Source organism: Epinephelus fuscoguttatus, linkage group LG18 (assembly GCF_011397635.1).
Source record: "Epinephelus fuscoguttatus linkage group LG18, E.fuscoguttatus.final_Chr_v1".
NCBI lineage: Eukaryota > Metazoa > Chordata > Actinopteri > Perciformes > Serranidae > Epinephelus > Epinephelus fuscoguttatus.
Genome location: NC_064769.1, coordinates 26,556,613 through 26,580,334, shown reverse-complemented (window position 1 = coordinate 26,580,334; position 23,722 = coordinate 26,556,613). Strand labels below are relative to the sequence as shown.

Below are 23,722 nucleotides of genomic sequence, written 5' to 3'. Positions count from 1 at the left end.
CACAAAAAGTAAGCAAGGAGGGAAGAGGTGAAAAAGAGCCTGCGAACCCCCCCTCCTCCTCCTTTAAATAGACTCCACCGCTACTCCGTTAAAGTCTAGATTTTTTTCCCAGCTTTCTCGTTAAGTAATTAGTGTGCAGTGTATTTAAAGCAGAGGGTGGAGGAGTGTGTGGAGGGGGTGGGTGGATGTTTTTCGGGCTAATCTGAATTCTGATCAGCGCGTCCGTCCTCTCTGTGACTGAAAACAAGAGTTAGCTTGGCACTGCCGGGCCAAGGAAGGCTTTTCTCATGCTAAACAGGGCCTAAGTAGGCCAATTACAGGGCCAGCCTCGGTCTCAGAGCCATTCTCCGGCTTAAAACAAAAGGACCCTTGTCTTAAATAAAGTCAGTCACACACACACACAGAGGGAGAGGGAGTCAGACACAAAGGCACACACACACAATCGCACACCGATTCAGTCATCCTGTTCCTCTGTCCGTGTGTGTGTTTCAGTGTGTGTGTGTCGTCGGGGGTAAAAGGGGGTTCCCACTAAAACAAAAAGGGTCTCATTGATTGTGGCGCTTTTCTTTCTTTTCTGTTCTTTTCTTTGTTTTTTCTTCTCGTACTCGAACATCGAGCCAGGCCAGGCCAGACCGGTCGCCCCGGCAACTAGACGAGCAGGAGGAGAGACAAAATACCCGCCTGTCTCTCTGTCTGTCTCCCTTTACCTGCTTGTCTCGCTGTCTCCGTCAATTTCACTTCATTACGCTCAGTACAGTTTAAATATTGTGGACACCAAGGTTAAAGTGACAGTCAGATCAAGGTGTTAAAGGGATATTCCAGCAATTTTGCATTTCACTTCCATAAAGTTGGGTGACGAGCGACAGACAGATTAGAAAAACAATGGTGAAATTCCAAGCAGCAGAAGCCGAGATATCCCAACTTCTAGCCCCTACTGTGGGTCAAGCTCCAAAAACACAGGATCCTACATTTCCCATAATGCACTTAAAATGATAGCCACTTCCCCCCTCCTGGTAAATGACTAAATCCTTAAACATATGCTTTCTATTATAAATTTAAAGTCAGTTCAGCACTCAACACTAACTTTTAAAAGTGCTTTCCAGACTCACAACCAGGTATCATCTCTTGGTTGCCCAAACTGAAAATATGGTTGCCATTTTTTTCACCGCAAATTTTCAGTATTTAAGATACTATGCAATTATATGTCAGCCTAGTGGAAAAGGGAATTAATTTTGCTGTGCACGCTGTCCCTGTATTAAAAAGTTGTTGCCACTGATGGCAACCAAAGGCTAAGAATTGGTTACCAATATCTCAAGATGGTTGCCGGTGGAAACCTGGCAAACTGTTATTGTAGAGCCCTGCATTCGAAGCATACAGACAGTGTCAAACTTGACACCATACATTTTCTAAATGGGTCCACTGGTATTTCCCGTTGGAGTGTTTTGCAGTGTATCTGAATGACATCATCTGACAGGAAATAAACATGGACCAAAACTGTTGCCTGGCAAAGCAATTCCAGTGAAACAGTCTATACACACCACAAAACGCCACTGAGACTTCAGCTCTTCAACACCTGGTGTAAAGCTGCTGACATGGGAAACAGAGGTTTTCCACAGGTCCAAAACAGAACTTGCAGAATCTATTTTTCTACAGAGACATCCAGTCTGAGAGGTATATAAGGAAGTTAAATGTGAAGTTAAATAAACCTGGTCAAAAATGCAACAGCTGCAGTCAAAAAGAGCAGTACCACATGTCATCTCTGCTGAACTCCACTTTCTATCTGCCTTAACATAAGTTGAAGAGTCTATAGCTGTAAGGCTGTAGTCATGCACAGTGCTGCTTTTAGCTAACATTAGATGTTGCCAGAATCCCTCAGAAGGTTTCCTTACTTAAGTTAAAAATATCAAGGGGACCATGGACACCTGGAACAAATTTTACAGCATGGCAATCCACCCATAGACATTTCAGTAAAAAAAACAACACTATTGTCTTGCTGGTGGCACGGATCCAGAAGTCAGAGGATCACCCTGATTTTTAGGATCCATCCTCTGGGGACTATGAACATCTGTACAAAATTCCATGACTTACCATTTAATAGTTGTTGAGATATTTCAGTCTAGACCGAAGTGGTGGACCTGATGATGGTGATGCCATTCAGCGCTAGCATGGCTGCTAACAGCCTGTTTTTGCTACTGCTGTCAGGACTGTCTTTTAGTCAAGCACTCATTTGGAATTATAAGTATGTGACACATCACTTTATCACTATCTTACATTATTTCCTGTTATATAAAAATATATAGGTATGCTTTACTTTACCAGGTAAAATCCTCAATGAAATTACCAACCTCTTTTTCACAAGTGACCTGGCCATGAGGGCAGCATATAACATTGTTACATGTTAAAACGAAATATCCTAATAAAAAGTCCAAAAAATATCAGCAAAATGTCCAACAAAAATATTTATATAAAATTCCGGAAAAATATCAATAAAATGTCCTAAAAAGTATATTAATAAAATGTCCAAAAAATATTGATGTAATGTCCAAAAAATTACCAATTTAATGTGCAAAAATATTACTAAAATGTCTGAAAAAATATTATTAAAATGCCAACAAATTATAATGAAATGTCCGGGAGGAAAAAAGTCCAACAAATATTAATAAAATGTCTGAAAAAAATATTTTTAAAACCTCAAACAGACAGACACAACTGTCACACATAACAAACGAATAAAAAAAACACAGTATCAAATTAACATGGAATACAAGATCCAGGATAATGATTTAAATGTTTAAATGGATACATTATTGGTGCTTTGATGTCATTCTAAAATATTTAAAATTAATATTTGAATCATTTTGTTAACAAATATTTCACGCCTGATAGTTGGTTGCCTATTGTTATTTAATATTAGTAAATAAAAACAAACATTTATGTCATGATAACAGTGACAACACAAGCTATAGAGGCTATTGTGCACAGATATGAATACAGGTGTGCCATGAGATTTTGGCTTGCCCCTTGGTGCGCCTTGGGCAATGCAATACACTTTTCACTATAATTTCATTTTTGTGGGGTTGTCTTGTTTTAAAAAGTAATCTGATTACTGTGGATAGAATGATCAAAGAACATGTTATGACATCTCAGAAAACCTTTGGATTTTATGTGTGTCTAAACACCCAACAGGAAATGCGTTTGACCAATCAACCAAGCTTGTTTGACATGCAGAGCACAATATGTCTTTGAGATTCAGGAGGGGACATGTGTCAGCTCTTCTGCGACCTACAGAGATATTTATCTTCATATATATATAATTCCAGCCTTACGCTATTGTGATAATCATCAGGTTCACTCCTCCTCGCTCTATCTCTTTCTTCTGTTTTATTTTCTGCATTATCTTGTTTTCTCTCTGTCTTTATCTCCCTCTCTTACACACACACACACACACACACACACACACACAACCAGAGGTCTGTTTCTCACAGAGCTGACTGGGCTTTGGTACCCAGCTGCTCACAGAGACGATATTAACTAAGATAGATTACCAGAGAGAGAGATAGTCGGAGAGAGGTAAAAAGAAGCAGACAGAGAAACCAGGGAAAAAAAAACCAACAGGAAAGGAGGAGAGAAGACGGAGGGAGAGAACAACAACCGGCAAAAACTAAAGATTTAGCAGAAAAAAGGAAAGAGGAAGAGAGATGGAGCAGCATGCAGAACAGAGACAAACACGAAAAGAGGCGAATGCCTGACTGTGGGGTAGCACGTAACTCCCCCGAAAATAACAGATTGACATTTCTCATTGTGCGTGGATTAAACAAGCGAGATATGACATGTTTATTAGTGAGCTTTAGAGGTGTTGGTGGATGTATTATTCAAGTTTGGACAGAGCCAGGCTCACTGTTTCCCCTGCCTCCTGCCTTTATGCTAAGCTTTGTACTTAACACACAGACATGACAGTGGAATCCTTTCATCTCACACTCAGAAAGAAGGCAAGTAAACATTTCCAGAAGATGCTAAGATATTCATTTCAGGACTTTCACTTTAAAATCAACAAAAGGGACATTCCTCATAAATGGAACATGGCTGTTTTCTGTCTCCTCATTTTCACAGTCCCCCCCCTCCTAAATTTCTACTTCTCCTTCTCAACCCCTCTGTCCTCATGTGACTGAAACTCAGATGTCATCAATTTCCACCATCCTAAATATGAGGGAGAAAGAAGGAAAAGGAGAGAGAGAGAGAGAGAGAGAGAGAGAGGCAGGAAGAAGTCATTAATTACCAGGAAGTGCTGGCGAGGCAGCGGCGCACCTGTACGCCAGCTTCGCTCCAGCTGACACACACACACAGATGTACGCATATTTCTGCACACACACACTCCTGTGGGAGCGAGGCCCTGAGGCTGCTACCAGAAACAGTAAAAAAAACCCAGCACAGACAACGAATGAAACTGGACCCGCAGAGCCAGAACACTGTAACCACACATCACACACCCGACAGTTTACACATTCAGAGCTACATCTAACATGTCAATTAATCATGTACTCTATTAAATGCCAAAAATAATGGGAAAAAAAACTGACAAAAGTTCTTGGGAGTCCAAGGCGTAGATGAACAATTTAATTTAAACCATGTAAAACAATATAAAAGCAAGAAATACCCAAATTTTAAACACTGGTGTTTGATTCCCTTACTCAACTATGGAAGTTCTTGACGCCTTTCATGCTGGTCAACTAATTAAATAATTGACGAGTCCTCTTAGCATCTATGGTTAAATAATACTGATTATATCCCTTTGTAATCCACCAATATCATTCAATCAATCAATTAATCAACAATAAATAAAAAAGTACTTTAAAACTTAATACACTGATAATTTAAATAGTTAAGCTGGGTGGTCAATTTTATGGTTTACTGCAGCTCACCAGGGACACAATGATGATGACTACAATCTTTCCCTAACCTTTACTGAGCATGTGTGAGTGTCAAACCTAACCAAACCTCAACCATAAAGATGGCAGAACAATTTATGCCGAGATCAGAATATGCTCACATGGATCTTTTTGGCAGGAAATTAAATATCAAGCACTTTACAGTTTAGTTTGGAGTGTGCTCTGTTGTACCTGTGCCCACACCCAACTCGGATGTCATGAGGTACCTACCGTAGACTCTAAAAATAATGGACGTAGCCACCATGACGTTGACATTTTGGCCATTGCCATCTTGGATTTTTGGAGCCAGGAGTGACCATTTTGGACGAGAGGGTGGAGCTAACCCTAATGCTAGCATCTAGCTTGGTTTCCATGGTGCATTTACAGTCTACAGTATACAGTGATGATGCTAATGCTAATTTTCACCAGTGGAGAAAAAGGCTTAAAAATCACTGAAACGTACTTAACAGAAACTTGCATGAACTGAAAACACAATGAACTAGCGTCAGCTACGGCTATGCTTATACTCTCTGATTCTGGGGTTACGCCGTGGTTACTTTACCTAACCATCGATGTCGTTTGTGGTAGCGACTTGTTAATGGACTGCACCCACCTGTTACTGTCTCAAAGCAGCCACAGCCTTAATTATGCGTAACTTTAAGCCTTAATAAAATGTAAATGGTGGGTTATATAAAAATTCACCTCCCTTACTGTTGTCATGAATATTGAAATTAGCTATAGAGACCAAAACACTTCATGATTGATGAACATGATTACATCTGCTAAAAAGTTAGCCATTTTAACATAGGGGTCTATGGGGATTGAGTCAATTTTGGAGCCAGCCCCAAGTGGCCATTAGAGGAATTGCAATTAATTTTTCAAACTTGGAGGTTGACACTTTGTGAGAAATTAAACCATTGAAAGTCCGTAGAAAAAAAGATTTCCAGGAGTTGTTCAGGTGCTCTTTAAATAATAAGACCTTCAAACTAACTAACCTGTTACCCTTTCCAATCTGTAATCCATCAAATTACCACAAATTAGTAGCCACAGAGTGGATATGAAGCCCCGCTAAGGGTCTGGGGCCCTGGATCGATATCTGTTTTTGAATATATGTCATTACTAAAACTAGTGGACTGATGGTGCTTCAGCACAGTGGTGACATCAATCCATCTTTAAGAACACTTCCAGGTAACTCGCAATAAAACACAAAGTTCAATAAAATAAATGCACATTTGATTGACAACTACATTTGAAAAAAAAGAAAGGAAAAAAAAACAGTGATCCTAAAAGACAACATTATCAGCAAGCTCCTTCAGTGGCTGAAAACTTTTTTCTTTCATGTGTTTTTTCATGCCATCTGCTGGATGTGTCCCTTTTACAGGGACATTAACTGCAGCATAAATACATAAATGTTTGTTTCTTTTTTATGTCAGTGGTTGAGCGCCTCGTGGTGACAGCTGAGCGGGAGTGTTGGTGACAAATCCAACAGGTTGGAGCATCAACTTCAATAGATTAAATTTAATAAAATGCTGAATATTTTTGCAACAAGTCCTGGATTATTAAAGATGAATCACTGCTGCAGTTACAGATTCAGTCCCCTTTGTGAGCAAGGCACTAACACAGGCAGGGTCAGCGGTTCAAATTCCACCCGAGTGACAAAGACAATAAACTTAACATCATCAACAAAGAAAGCAATTTATGACAACCAGTTACATCCAAGGTAAGGACTAAGCTTATTGTTAAATAATGAGACAGCCAATCATGTTGCAGAACTGCCATGACAACACAAATACACAAAGAAAATGACCAATCCCATCAGCGCATTGGAGTCTCTGAAACGCCAGCTGCGGTGTGTGCGTTTGTATGTGTGTGTGTGTGTGTGTGTGTGTGTGTGTTTAGAATGATGTCAGAGCAAGAAAAACCTCGGGGACAGATAACAGCAAACTCACACACTCACACACACACACACACACACACACACACACACACACACATCTGCAGTAGCACTCGAAGCAGCGAGGGATCGACTTGCCAATGACAACTTCCTCCATCTTCTAACCACTCACACACACACATACCCAATAGCACACACACTTCACTGAAATACACATACTCACACACACACACACACACACACACACACACACGAAGCAGTTCAAAGCATTTCTCCTTAATTAGCGTTCAACGCTTGGCTTGACAAATAAATAGCGATCATTTAAGAACACTAAGAGAGGAATCAGACAGCACATTACACCTCACAATATCTGGCAGCTTCCTGCACGCAATTAGAACGAGGAGAGGAGGAGGAGGAGGAGGAGGAGGAGGAGGAGGAGGGGGGGATGAAGGATGAGAGGAGACACAGTAGTTCAGAGGGAGGAAATAGGAAAAGGTAAGGATGGAAATAAAAGTGGTGAGACACGTAAGTGGGGAACAAAGGAGGTGAGAAAGGGAGAGAAGAACATAGCGGGAAAGAATTAGAGAGGAGGGGAAGGGAAGAAGGAAGGAGGGAGGGAGGAAGTAAGAAAGGACACTGGAGGCAGTAAGTGAGGATAAAAGGAAGAGTAGGAACTAACAAGGGAAGACAGCAGACGCAAAGCTGAGGTAAAAGCAAGAGGGAGGAAATGGGTTAAGAAATAAGAAGGGAAGGAAGGAGGAAAGTTGAGAAGAAGAAACAAACAAGTAGGGAGGGAAGGAGGTCAAAAAAAGAGGGATGGGGAGAATGAAAGTGGAAATAGGACAAGGAGGAACTGAACGAGGAAGAAAAGCTATGAGGGAAGTAGGCAGATAGGGAGGACAGAACAAAGATAGGAGACAGGTTGGTGTAGAAGGAAAGGAAAGGACAGAGGAGAAGTAAGTAGTGAAGAAAAAAGAGAATGAGGGTAAAAAGAGAAGAAGGAGGGAAAGAATGAAAGCAAGGAGAAAAGCAAAGAGGTAGGAAAGGAGACAAAAGGAAAGGAAAGGCAGAAAGGCTGGAAGTAGACAGGAAAAGTCCAGTGAAAGGATTTGGGAGGGAAAGGAACAGAAAGTACAAAAGGACTGATGTAGGGAAAGAAAAAGAGACAAAGGAAAGAAGAATGGGAAGGAAAGAATGGGGGAGGAGACAGGAAGTGAATGAATGATAGATGGAGAGACAGATTTATATTTAGAGATGAAAAGAGAGATGAAAAGAGAATGAAAAATAGGCTTCCCTGCGGTGCCATCTTGAACTGATCGCTCCCATCATGCCTCAGTTCCAGCTGCCTTTACTTTGTAGTTGTGGAGACATTTTAGTCATTATATCCACGAACAAACACATACAGGAGTGCAGAAATAAAATGCATAGAATGGACACTCTCCTTTATACTTTGAAACACAGCTGTCCTTCCTGCAACTTCATTGTTTTGGTTGACTTTTCCTGCTCTCAAAGAAAGAGGAAGCTCTACAAACCCACTGTGTATGACCTGCTCAGCACCAAACAGCAGACAGACACAGTTAGAAACGAGCTGGTGAAATTAATTTATACAATGTAAAATGCCATAGGCTTGTACTAATAATGTTAGCATGTTATATTTGTTGAAAAACGCGTTTAGTATAAGACAGTTGTTTTGTTGGTGAACCTTGTGAGTTGTAATGGAGCAGAATTTTGTAACATGACCTTTGTTAAATGTTGCTGTTGTCCCTGGCTTCATATGAGAAGAGGAAAATTCTGCTAGCTGCGAGGCTAATTTATACAATATTAAATACCATAGACCTGTGCTAATAACATTAGCTTAGTAGGCTACGGCGTAGGGTCTGTCGCACAAGTATAAATCCCGCTCAACACAGGGAAGCTACACCTGGCAACACAACCAGGTACTTAAGTGCTTGGCAGCTGAACTCAAGACCAAGGGGGTAACCAACAACACAATGCCTCTCATAACCCAGGATAAATTCTAATGTTCTGCATTGTTCGTCCAAGAGGGAGAAAAACAAATAGCAAGCCCCTTCCACCTCGATTCAAGCCTGCTACATGGAGCCAGGGACTGGGAAATGCATGCTGACTTGGGCCAGTATTTCATAGTTTCACCCAAGAGAGCAGCAACCAACTGTCAGCGTGCTTTCCTCATAGAACTAACCGTCCTTTGGAGGATGCCATGGAGAAGGCGTTTGAACGTGAGAGACTACACTACTCTGATCTCATACCTGAAGTGGCAACTAGAGGCTGGAAAGCTAAGGTGTGACCTATTGAGGTGGGCTGCAGATGCTTCATAGCTAGATCCACCACTAGGCTCCTCAAGTAAATTGGGATTAACGGCCTGTGGTGGGCCTGCCTTAATGGAGGGTGTCTTGTGACAGAGGCCAAACACCCAGTGATGCTGAGGTGCACAACTGATGATGTGTCGGGGGGTGGCTCTGCCAGGTGGTCACGGCTGAAACACCTAAGGATTGTGACACCAAGTCCTAACTGGTGAATCTGAATTACATCTTGTTTCTGTTGCCCCTAAGAGGCCCCCAAAAAACAGTTATTATAGGTTTAAAATCAGAAGTGAAGTATGCTAAGCTGCAGTTACCTTAATGTCCACTAGAGGCTGCTCCAAGAAATTAAATCTATATTGAAGTGAATGGGAAAAGTGTCAAAACTTTATTTTAAACCCCAGCGTGCCTTTAAGAATACAGAGTCAGTACCTTATTTCCAAAACCACAGATAAAAGCGAAGATTAATGCCTCTGAAAACATGGCTTCAAATTTAAGAATTTCCTAAGGCCTCAGTTGAGATTTTTTTTTTTTTTTTCGTTTAAAGGAGGTTCAAGGTCTGTGGGATCCAGGAAGTTGTTGCTTCATCCGTCACAGATAAGAATCCAAAAGAAGTCCTGCAGAACTGAGCTCTGACGACAGATACACACATGAAAAATATCAGTTTGCTCTCCCACATCTTATGGATCAAGACTGGTTTACTTAAATGTAGGTGTGTGTAGTTGTGTGCATGTGCGAATCAGTGCAAAAACACACAGATGCAACACTTGTTAGTGTATTCATCAGTGTGTGTATTAAAGTTTTTGTGTGCGTATATCTGTGTGTGTGTGTGTGTGTGTGTGTGTGTGTGTGTGTGTGTGTGTGAGCTCTGTGGTGTAGGCGTGACAGCTCAGTACTGTTCTGTGTCTGTTACCAGCTGTTGTACTTCATTCGCAGTTTCTGTGTGTGTGTGTGTGTGTGTGTGTGTGTGTGTGAGAGACAGCATACTGTTTGATGTTAGACACATCAGAGAGGGGAGAGGGTTAACTTCACTCAGAGACAGAGCTCCCTGGTTTGCCTCCATGATGAGAACTTAAACAAACAGCGAATCAACTGCTGCACAAATTGATAAAATAAGTTAACCCTATTCACAACCGAGTCAGTTCATCCAAAAACACAAGTATGAAGGACTTCCTCCTTACACTGATCACAGTTTCACATTAAAACATATAGTTTCAGTAATAAAATACATATTCAGAACCTTGGGTCAAACTGGCAATATCCTAAAAAGGTAAATACCTCATTATGAGTCCTGCCTAGAGCGTTTATCACGCTTACAGAATCAGGTCTGACCCTACGTGTACCCACATAGTTTTTGTCCAACCCAACCCCAAACCACGATAGCAGTTTTGGGCCCGAGCCCAATTAAAAACACAGATTTCCACTTTAAGATAAATAAACAAATAAATTACGGCTGCCCCATAATAGTCAACCAAACGCTAGTCAACCAGAAAAGTCATTAGTTGGTAAGATGTCACTGGTCGCTTAGTCGCAGAAAGAACAAAACTTAGACCATGTGGGAATTTAATCTGAAAGGACAGACACAGGAAGTAGCCATGCTCAGCAGTCAGACAGGAGTCACGTTAATTCCCAGGGCTGGTACCTGCGGTTATTCCACAGGCTAGTTAATAACATGTCGGGCAGGAAATCCAAAGTGTGGGATCATTTTGAGAAGTTGAAGGACGAACCCAAGGTGATACGTAAACTCATCTTCACTGGTCGACTACAAACATGACGTATCATCTGAAACATGGAAGTAGCTACATGCCCATTAGCCACTTAGCACAATCATTACTGCTTAGCCGACAGCGTCATTAACAGGCGGCTCGCTCAGTGTGTGACGTGCACTTGTAGATAAAATATAGGCCTATATTAATGAAGGTTCATTAGTACGGTTTTGTATTTCTCTGTAATGTAGCACAGTGTTAACAATGTTACTGATACTATTCTTAGTCAGGCCAGCCCTAAAATAAATAAATAAATAAATAATAGTGAAACATTTATTATAAGCTAAGAGCTGACAAGTTTCCTTGCATTGCTTCTCCTTCTCCTCCTCCTGATATATCAACAGTCTGTTGTCGCTCTGCCTCTTATGTACGACAGGTTCGGCAGAGCTGGCTGCACCCCTTGATGCGTCTCCATCTTTGAGTGTGCATGGCAGTCCACAGCGATACAGTGCACAAATGATGATTACTGCTCTCCACTGCATGTTGCACTCATCTCTCCCACTCCTGGGGCAGCAGAGGCAAACACTGCCAACCCTGTCGCCTTGCAGCCCCTCTCTCTGTCTCTCGTTTTCCCTCCACTCCAATGCAACCACTGCCATTTATGCATGAGACATGCCAGTTAATTCATCTCCTGTGCAGTGCACTGAAGTTGGCGTTCGGTATGTGAGCAAATGACCCCTTGACTCTTATGTTTTATCAGTTATTTTCACCAAAATCGTTATGACATATGGTTCAACACATTGTTCCGTGCACATATGCTGCTGCCTGATGCTGAAAGGTGACTGCTGAACAGTGTTGTTGGCCCCGTGCTGTAGCGGTCAAGACTGTGAGCTGCATTAGCTCTCACACACTCAGAATAATTGGATTAGATAGTTAGTTAGACTTCAGATGAAGACGTCAGCTGTATAATGTTCACTATAATCCCTCTGTTTTACAATGCTCATGTTATATTTGTTCCGACATGACATATTTATATATACACACCATTACAGGAAGCTAATGTTGGAAACTGACCTTACTCCTGCTCATTCTGGGAAGTGCATTCAGAAGTTTGCTCATGTGCAGCCATAGCACTTTCCCATAGAATGAAAACTCCAAATGATTATTTTACTGTATCTGTATTAACATCTTAACACGTTTAGACCCAAATTTCAAAAATTAATTTAGCTTTAAAATGAAACTGAATCATCTCATTCTGTGAGAAGGCAAAACAGCTTGATTAAAAACAGCGGATACTTCTCTCCAACTATAACTAAAGGAACTCAGTAGCTCCATCACGTCATCGCAGCACCGGGTGGTCCTGACACTCAGATTGTTCATATAATGGATACCACACACATGCATGCAAACTGTCAGCTGTCATAGCTGATGCATCAACACGCATGCAGTATACGTGAGCCCGGCAGTGTGTGTTAGTGTGTGTTTGTGATCGATCGTCAAATAAAATAGTGTCGATCTGTGCGGCCGGCAAATGAGACTAAACGATGGCTGAGAGTCTCCTGAGAGCTACGAGCAGCTGGATGAGTGTGTGTGCGTGTGTGTGTGTGTGTGTGTGTGTGTGTGTGCTCAGAGCTGGAGAGCAGCTGTGAGTGGAACATCTCACCACACACAGAGATGCACAGGATGGATGGATGGATGGATGAGTTGTTTTTATGATAGATAGATAGATAGATAGATAGATAGATAGATAGATAGATATTTGTCCAATCAGGACAAACTATGATCCAACCTGCTTCATTAATATTTCCCTCCATGTAAACAGTCTTTGACTCGCCCTTGTTTTTTTTTTCTTTTCTTCCTGGACTTCAGACCAGCTGTCAGGGGCTTGTACTTCCTGCAGCCACACCATTGGTCAAAAAACAGCCAATGGGGACAGGCGCGGTGGACAGACAGAATGAAGTGTTGATGAACACACACACGCCCTCGGTAACCAGATTCCACTGTAAAGCCCACGCACAGGAACCATCGGCCTTCCAGAGGGAATGAGGACTGTCGCTCACACACACACACACACACACACACACACACACACACACACACACAGAGTAATGCCTGGCTTCCATACAGACACATTCCACAGATGTGTAGAAATCATCTTGAGAGGGAGACAGAAAAGAGAGAAATTCAGCTCTATATGGTTTAAGTTACAAACTTACTGTCAGCTATTATCTTAAAGGAGTCCGCCATTTTTTGCCTGATGCAAGAAAATGTTTCTCCTAAACCCTCTTTTCTGTGAGGTTTGTTCATACAAGTGTTCCCTGTCACATTCACCAAACTCTCTTAACTGCACAAACTTGTCGTGGATCGCACGTTTCACCCTGATGAACACCACCTGTTCATGAGGAGGTGTGCATTTGTGAGACTTCATCATTAGCATAATGGACTCAAAATAGCCATATAAGGCTGCCTGTTCTGCTCTGTTTGTGGGCAAGTTTCATTCACAACTGGAAAAGTGCACAAAGTATAGTCGCAGATCTCTGCTTTCGGTTCCCCAGGCTGATTGTGGACAGTTCTTGTATTTCCAGCCAACTACTGCAACATGTTTCAGAAGAAAACGATACAATTATGAGGATGACTGAATAACTTAAACACGGCCACAAATCTTTGATCCATGTCATTCATAACTAGACCTTTAACAGTACTATTGTTGTCTGTAGGCGACAGCACAACAAAGTAGGAAATAAGAACAGTAAACACAATAAAAACAGACAAAAAAGGAGCAACTTAACTATGTATCACTTATTTATATCTGCAGCACAAATATCAAGGTAAAATGACCAAATCAACAAGTTCAGCAAGTCTACAAAATTGGGCAGGCGTGTGCTCCCATTGTGGCAGACGAACTAAAACCAGAGAGCTGCGTGCTGTGGAATTGTACCTCCATTACAATCAAGATGGGGGCACGGATAACGGAAAATGAGGATTTATAAATCTCATACCTTAGTTTAGTGAATAATAACATATCAGGCATGAAATTAATCTGCAGATGCTCAGGTTCAAACTAAGACCAAACTTTTTTATGAATGTTCATGTTTTAATCCATGACAAAGACAAACATGCGGCCTACAACACACGGTAAGGCTTGTTGTTTTTTTGCCAAGTCAATTTCTGGAAAACCTGTCCCCCCTACTGGCCAATAAGAGGAGCGAGGACTTGGCGGTCAATGACAGTCAATAAATAAATTCCAACAACTGTGAATCACTGCAACAACTTGAGGTCCTTGAGCATATAGTCATACATGTGCACACAAAGTATGAGGCTGACTGGTCCAGTAGTTTGTGAGATTAGCTGCAGACAAACCCTCACACACATGACCAAACGCATGATCCCCTCCAGGTTTATGTCTGGTTAAGGAAAAAAATATCACCAAATAGTAAAAAGAAGAATTTCACACTCAAGTCCTGTTTCAGAAATCAGCAGACAAACACATACCATGACAGATTTAGCTGTGTCAGTAACAGTATTAGAGGCCAGAAACAATTAAAAAATACTGACAAAACAGCTGTCAGTAACTTCAGAGAAGAGCGGCACTGTGACAGATGTTAGGAGCAAATTATTGAACATGAACTTAGATGCTAAAAACACAATATTAAGGGATCAGGATATATGATATTGGCCAATTCACCAAGCAGTCCCGTACGAACTCTCCATCACTGAAATACTAACCATGCTTAGCAATTCTGTGAGCTACCACACAGCTTGCCTGCGGTACACCTTTACTATTTTTTACAAGATATGAGAAGACTGACTGTTGGGCAGACAAGTCTTGTTGAAACTGTCCAACCTTGTCCTCTACATTCATGAACTTGTTGCAAGACTTGTGATGGATTCACCTGTATGCAGATAATGCAGATCACTTTATCTGCCCCCCGAGGTCCAACTAAAAACTTCCTGTTCTCCTCAGCTATAGCCTACAGCGTTTTTCCTTGATAGCTTTTCCACCTCACCTCTACATCAAACTGCCAAGTTGTCCACCAAATTGCTAACTTAAGCTAACAGCACTAGTATTAATGGCTGAATGTAATTCCAACAATGCCCACAGGGTGCCGCTATAGTTGCCAAACAACCAGTAGCTTTCTACAAGTTGACATTCCTACCCTAATAGATGCTTGTGAGATGGGTGTAATTTGATGGCATAGCCAAGCACCGTATTTGATGTGAGATATTAACCGAAAGTACTGAAGTGGACTGCAGATTATTAAAAATATATTGAATGCATTTCATGTCATATTCTGGCGACTGCACAAAATGTTCCCGAGAGCCACCACTGGCCCTTCATGTGCTACAGCAAAGCAGTCCTTGACTATTATGAGAGGTGGTCACTTGACAGTCTCTGAGATATTGGATGGGATAATTTTGCAGCCTACAGGAGCCGCAGAAAGAACTTGGGGAAGCTGCAGAGGGAGAGAGTTTTCCTACTGAACTGGAGAAGCTACAGTGTAAAAAACCTGTCAGTAAATAGATAATATGGTGATTATCAATCCTCTTGTCCGTGATACAAACTCCCATATACCCACTCAAGTGTATTAAAACTTAGGAGGATCTAGAGTACATGGGGGAAGGAGACAAAAAGAAAAAAAGACAGAGTTAGAGAGACTACAAAGCTAAGACATGTTCAGTAATAACCAGAGGACTCACTCTCTGTGCAGCCTCTTGACCCATCACAGAGGTGTGGGGGTCAGAGGTCAGTGTGTTTGGAGAGCCCTCAGAGTGTTTGAGGGTCAGCTCATTGAGGACTGATGAGGAGTTAACAGGAAGCTGAGGATGACACACCTGCTACTGTGGTAATAGGTTTGACTGTAGTCATGTATACAGCAATTTATGTATGATTCACATTTTGGAATGTCTATATGGTTAAATCACATGCATGGTGTGTGTCTGTGTGTGTTTGAGGGAGAGCAAATGCATGGGTATGGAATAGTGTAGGCCTACATCTCTACATACATATGACTTAACATAAGTGTGTGTGTGTGTGTGTGTGTGTGTGTGTGTGTGTGCCTACTTTAATAGGTAAATGCAGTCTCTGAGCTCCTCTGAAACCTCCCAGAGCTTCAAAACGGAGCCTTCAGCACTTTTTACTGACTGATGTGTGATTGTGTGTGAGAGTGTGTTTGTATGTGTGTGAGAGAGAGAATATGTGTGTGTGTGTGTGTGTGTGTGTGTGTGTGTGTGTGTGTGTGTGTGTGTGAAGGGTTAAAGGCTTTTTTCTCATGTTGCATTCCACCAGAACCTCACACCCAGACTGCTGCTGCCTCAGCTGTAGCTGCCGGCCCACGACTAACCTACTGATCTGTGAGGCGATAACTGGATGACAGGCATGCTTTGGTGTGGCTGAGTGTGTGTGTGTGTGTGTGTGTGTGTGTGTGTGCGTGCAGCCAACACAGTGGATTTGACTTGAATGAACGACAGAGTGAGAGAGAAGAGAGGAACTGAAAGAGGGAGGGAAATGATGAAGTACAGCAAGATAAGGAGATATAAAGAGTCAGAGAGGGAATGAGAGACAGTAAAAGATAGTGGGAATGTGTGTGTGTGTGTGTGTGTGTGTGTGTGTGTGTGTGTGTAAGAGAGAGAGAAACAGAGATAGTAATGGGGAAAGGGGGATCATCTTCTCCCTTCCCTTCATCCAGGTGGTGTGGGTTCTTCTGCTTATGTAGACAGAATATCCCTTTAGATAGCTTAAGATAGCAGCCATAGAGAAGCCACACAGTGTGAGTGTGTCTGTGTGTGTGTACTGGCTGTGTGTTACACTCCACACGGGGGTGTTTTTGCTGTGGTTACTGGAGTTCAGGTGATACTCTCAGCAGCAGTGAAGCCACAGACACCCTTAGAAACGAGGGAACAGCAAACAACATGCTGATGATTAAGCAGGAGTGGAGCTGAAAATGTCAGGTTTGCCCTGAGGGTGGCGCTGAAGGAAAGGCCATGGAGTCATTAAAGTCCAAATGGTTCAGCCTCAGGGGAAAGGATCAATGCATTTCAATCTGTCCATTAAATGTTAATAGTTCTAGTGAAAGAAGTGAAAAGTTTGTCCTGCAGGTGGTACTAGTGAGAAGGATTCGTGGTAATCATGAATATTAACAACACATCTCATCAAAAGCCTATGCTGTACCCTACGCTGTAGCTTGATGTGCGTGACCCTCAGTGGAAACAAAGCTTTTATTTACTTAATTAAGAAACAATAAATTGTGAAGACAATAAAGCATCCACAAAATAGCATTTTAAGTCTTGTGTGTGATTTATCCTGGCTTCATATGAGCAGAGGAAATCTTTGCTTGTCGCTAGGCTAATTTATACAATGTAAAATACTGTAGACTTGTGCTAATAATGTTAGCATGTTAAAGTTACTTGGAAAATGTGTTAAGTATGAGCAGGTGTTTTGTCGGTGAACCTTGTGAGTTATAATGGAGCCAAATTTTGTGATGTTACCTTTGTTAAATGTTGTTGTTGTTCCTGGCTTCATGTGAGAAGAGGAAAAGTCCGCTAGCCACTAGGCTAATTTATACAATGTAAAATGTCATAAGCTTGTGCTAAAAACATTAGCATGTTGTATTTGTGGGGAAAATGTGTCCAGATAAAGACAAGTGTTTGTCTGTGAATGCTGCGAGTTATAGTGAAGCTGATTTGTGTACTTGTGTTTGAAATTGTCTTTATTAAGCCATGTTTAATGTGTGTTTAATGTGTGTTTTAAATCAATTAAACTTTACAGCACTTCACAGAGACCCTGCTGCAGACTAGTGTTTTGGAGGTGTAACTGCAGAGTGACACAGACACCCATGCACAAGTATAAATGTTACCAACAGCAACAAGCAACAGCGTAGGCTCTGCATAGAGCTAACACACAAGTATAAATCTCATTTAAATCCTCCTCAGGACCAGCAGGTATTATTCACACAACCACAAGAGGCCTTTGTCAGGGACATGGAAACATAGGTTGTTTTAGACATCTAATCAAACCACCAGTTCCAATTGTTTTTCCAATGAAAACAGTCTCACCCTGGCAAAATAGCCAACTACTGCATCACCCTGACAGGTGTAAAAATGCTCATGACATGTGATAACTGAGCTTTAAAGTAACTGTCAAGTTAATTACAGTGTGAAACTCCGTGCACTGTGTCACTGCACGCAGAGGATCAGTGAGCGACTCTTAATGAAGCGTCAGGAAAAGACAGGTGAGAATCATGACAGCTGAACTCCACCTGCTGATAAAGATCATGTGATGTAATCAAACACACATCAGCAGCTAAATAGATCTTTAGGGGATGCTGTTTTGTCAATTGCTGTTTCCAAGGTCATGAATGAATCTTTGAAACTTCACTTTTAAGCCAACATAGACGAGAAGACCTTAAAGTGCCCAGAAAATATAAAACTGCTGTTTGTGGCAAACGGCATAAAATATAATCCTGCTCGTATATGATGCATGAAAATAAGAAATTAATAAGAAAATAATCATTTCCTGAACCTCTGGTGCACACAAGATCTCCATTAAGATATGTATAATATTTGTATAGATGTAGTTTTGCATGCAACTTATATTACAGCATATGTAATGATATCTTGAGATGAATGAATGATGTCACGTGTAATCAAACAACAGACTCAGTACTTTTCCATCCTTGATGTTCTGAGTGTATTCATGCCACCTCCAGCCAGCAGATAATGGTTTTTGGAGGGTGTTTGGGTGTTTTTAGGGGAGCAGAGCTAGCTGCTGGGGGGTTGGGCTCATACCTTGGCAGGAGGCCACGTTTCCCAGCCCCCACCACCCATTTACAGCTAGGAGAGAATCACCACCCAGACCCAGTGAGCTTTCCAGTTTACACTGGATACATGCAGTCAGTTCGTACCAAATAGTGAAGTAAAAAGGCTCTGTTGTGCAGACAATAATTACTACAGTATACTGCTGGGCTGGATGGAAACATCCTCAGACCACTACTACCACAACTACTGGACTGTCCATCCATGTCCATGTCTGAAACATGCACCTGTGCACAAATGGAAACCATTACTAGTTCATCATAGCATATGCATCATAGGTAGCATGGGACAGTTAATCCATTGTATTGGAAAAATCTCAATCACCAAAATACAAAAAAACCCAACACATTATTTATAATATAGAGTGTCTCTAATGAAACCAAAATATCTAAAAGTTGTATCTAAATGTTGGTTATATCAAAGCTAAGGATACTACAATCTTTGCAACTGTCCCATTGAAATTCCTCCTATTGGAATAATCAAAAACAAGTAAACAGTAGTTACATTCTCCAGACCACATGAAATCTGCACCAAATCGGATTAAAACCAGAAAACTGGAATTCAGTAATAGAAATTTTTTCACGATCTGACATCAAAACCCCAATGCGACTGAGCAAACACTGTTAGAGTCATTCATTTCAACAACAAATGAATGGATGCTGAATGATGAATAATGCGGTTTGGATGAGGTGACATGACAAAGAAAAAAAAACCTAAAAAAATAAAAAGTAAAATAAAATATAATAAGAAAACAAACAAAATTCTGCTGCATTCAAGCTAAGGCATCAATCCCTCTTAAAGGGACAGTTCACCCCCGAATCCAAAATACATATTTTGCCTCTTACCTGTAGAGCTATCTATCAGTCTAGACTGTTTTTGTGAGAGTTGCTGAGTGTTGGAGATATCGGCCGGAGGGATGATTGCCTTCTCTTACATGCGACAGAACTAGATGGCACTCGGCTTGTGATGCTCAACGTGACAAAAAAATATATTGGAAAAACTCAAGAAATTCCACAGACTAGAGGTTGACCAATACTGGATGAGGAAAGGCCAAAAACAATGGTTTGGAAAATGTCCTATCGGAGCTGATTGACTGACCTCGACTACAGACCTTGTCGTGAGCAGTTTCATATAGGAACAAGGGACCCTAAAATAATATCACGATATTTCAGGGTATTTTTGGATAACGATATTCTTGATGATATGACAAATCAGTAAAAAAAAAAAAAAAAAAAATTATATATACATAATCTAAGAATACAGAATTGCAACAAAATGAGTGATATAGTTTTACAGTTGGCCTTCAAATATTCAGTACAAACTGAACAAAAATGATCTCTCATTTCTTTAGTTTGTAAACAACAACAGTATCTCAGAGTGAGATTCAGATTCTGTTACAATATTAATAGTTCAACAAAATAAAATCTACCACAATTTACACATTTACACACATCCTAAATACAAAAAATGTACCCTGGGATCTATGTATATATATATATATATAGATATAGATATATATATAGATATATATATCTATATCTATATATATATCTATATATATATATATATCTATATATATATAAATACATAAAAATCAACAGGTGATTTCCTTCTTTATGCTCTACCATTTCTCCTCTAATCATCACGTTGTAACCTGTGACAGGCTGTTATGATACCACAACTATCGCACATTCACATATATATAGTTTTTTGTTGAGCCGCGAGCGTCACATAGGTTTACATTACCAAAGGTTTATGACAAAAATCACTTGACGACACTGACTCCCGTGTGCGTATGGCGAGAGAGGAGAAGGAGAGACGCCGTGCTGCTGCCAGAGGAGCCGCTGAATGAGTTCCCTCTGAGTGGAAAGTCACTGAAAGAGTCTGAGAAGTTTGGGGCTGTTCATTCATTCATTTGTTCATTCAGGATGCCACAGTTTATTCCACACTCCCGAAGCTGCTCCTCTTTTTGGAACCACTGCAGAGGTGGTAATAATTTTGCTTTCAGCTATGCTTGTTGTTGCCGTGGGTAACAGTATGACGTCAATATGTAAACAAGACAAAATATTGTGAGGAACACACGATATTCACTCTGCACACTGCACAAAAGGAAGCACCAAAATACCTAAGCTGATAAATAGCACTACAGGTAAGAGGAAAAACATGTATTTCTGATTTTGGAGTGAACTGTCCCTTTACATTTGTGGGTTTGAGTCTGATGTTTCATGTTTGCTTCCTGTTATTGCTCTGTCCTGAGAAATTCGGAGGCTACTTAGTAATTCTGTGACAAACATAAACTGCTTCCAGCAACCACTTTGACTGAAAATGATGTCACCAGACAGGATTCGTCAGTCAGCCCTGATTGGTCGGAGCACCCCAGCCTCCACCCTCCCAAACAGAAACCGGATAACATCAACATAATGTCAGATCGAATAATGAAGTGAAAATGAAATGAAAGTTCAATCCAGATTATCCAGCTAAATGTTTTGGAGCTCAGCTGGAGGAAATTTGCAGATTTGTGGTTGTGATTGAGCACAATAACAACATTACAGCGTGTTTATTCAAAACTTAAACATTTAGAAACAAAAAAACTGGAGCCAAAACGTGGAACCAAAACCTAAATTACCTCAAAACTCCAATGGTACAAATCTATTTGATTTGGTCGGAGAGAGTTGTGGAATAAACTGGGGTCATTGGAAATCTTCCCGCTGTTAGCGTGTGAGCTCATCCTCCCCTCTAAGTGTTTTTTTTTTTTTTTTTCTTTCACTAACAGCCGAGGATGAAGCCAGAGGATTTTGGACTTCGGCCCAGCATGTAAATTTATCTGCCATTTCCAAACAATTTCCATCAGGAGCCATTCAGACTGTGTAACAGGATAATTTGACAGCAGCCCAGTAGGAAAGTGGCCAGTGAGCCAGTAATGTTTGATTTATTTCATATTTTTGTCCTCTACGGTTTGCTGTAGCCTCACAAAGGCCACAGCTGGATATGAGAGGTGGTTATAAATAAAAGATCAGCAAGTTGGTGATAAATGGATGGATGGACCGACGGATGCGAGAGTGATCACGTCAACACACAAACTGCTAGATGAACAAATGAATACGGCAAATGGTTGAATAGTGAATAAATGAGTGATTAGATGGATGGGTGGGTTTGTCAGTGAGTCATCCGAAGACAAAGGTATGATGGTGACAAATGGACTGATGAAAGAACAAATTTAAGTGAATGAAGGAATGAATGTGTGAATAAATTAATGTGGAGGGATGATGAAGAGTAGGCTGAACATCATAAATGAATAAATGAACATACTTTCTAACAGGAACGAATAAATGAATGGTGAATGAATGACTTAGTAATGCATATACATTATCATTATGCCTGAGTGAGCAAGCGAGCGAGTGAGTGAGTGAGTGAGTGAGTGAGTGAGTGAGTGATTAGACAGATGGATGGGTTTGTCAGTGAGTCATTCAAAAAATAAATGGACAAAGAGAAATGGATGATTGGCAAACAAATTTAAATGAATGAATTAATGGATAATGGGATGAACGAATGAATGAGTGCATAAATGAATGTTCAGTTGGAGGGATGGATAGACAGTCGGCTGAACTTTGCAAGTGAGTAAATAAACATACCACCTAACATGGATGAATGAATGATGGCATAGGTGAATGGATGAATGAATGAATCAACTAAGAAGAGAATAAATGTATGAATGAATGACTTTGTGATCAGACTTTAAAAGAGGCTGAACACAATAGATGACCAAGCCCCTTAAAAGAATACAAGTCAATAAATCAGCAAATGAGTGAGTGAGTGAGTGAGTGAGTGAATGGGAGAGTGGGTGGAGAGTGAGTGGGAGAGTTTGGGAGAGTGAGCTAGCGAGCGAGTGATTGGGAGAATGAGTGGGAGAGTGAGAATGGATGCATAATCAGATGGATGGATGGGTTTGTCAGTGAGTCATCTGAAAGACGAATGATTACAACAAATGGAATTTAAATGAATGTGTGAATAAATGAAAGTTCAGGTGGCTGAATGGACAGACAGGAGGCTGGACTTTGTAAATTACTAAACATGACCTAACATGGACGTTTAAATGAATGGATAAACAAAGGCATAGATGGTTGGTCGGATGAAAGAACCACCTAATGAGAGAATGAATGGATGAACGACTGAGTGAGTGACTGATCAGATGGATCAATGGATGGATGACTGAACATACATGTATGTAAATGAATAATTTAACAAACCACCATATAGATTATTCGGATTGATTTAAAGCAACTGAAAATAGCAACTCAACAAATAAACAAACTCGGCAGTGTTTGAGTGAACAGATGTATGAACACATTAATGAATCCACACATTATAACAAATGAATGTATGGAAAACTGCTACAAGAAATGAAGTACAAGTGAATGCCTTACCAAATGAATGAAAGGTTGAATATATGAAAAAAAACTGGACTGAACAAGTTACTAAACAAATTTAGACATGACAGGCATGCTCTCTCTCCGTCTTTGTGTGTGTGTCTTTGTTCACCAGGTTGTCAGGGCCAAATCCTGTCCTCGTAACAGAAAGGATGGAAGATGAAAACCAAAAGGCAGGAAGGTCTTTTTTACCCCTAACGTCTGAAAAGTGCTATGAGTCCTTCAAATGCCACACCGGGATTTTTGCTTTCCTTTACTTCCCATCACTCCACACTTTCTGTCTTCTCTTCATTCACAAGGCTTGACAGTAACGGCTGCCCAGTTGCCCTGGGCAACCACATTTGGACCACCGTCAATCATTTTGTTTGGTTTGATCGCCCCTGTTGGCAACCACTAGTGTTCATCTCCAAAACACAACGCGCCTTATTAAAACAAGGAAGGAAAAAATGCTTGATTGTATTTGAGCATAAAATCGAGTCTGAAATATTGTCAACAAACTTAAAGTTAGTTTCTAGCATTAAAAGACACTCAGCACCCAGGGGTGATGTTATCCTCTGTCAGTAGAAAGATGATGGGAGGCTATGATGAATTTGGTATAGTGCTCCTCACTCAAAGGTAATTGTCAAATGGTTACAGGTTC

General features: G+C 40.8%; 1 protein-coding gene across 12 annotated transcripts in view; it reads right to left on the bottom strand.

The window, feature by feature from the left end:
- LOC125878605 (transcription factor 4-like) overlaps positions 1 to 23,722 on the bottom strand; it is a 306,833-nt gene that overhangs the window by 140,617 nt on the left and 142,494 nt on the right. The gene's annotated exons all lie outside the window — the stretch shown is intronic.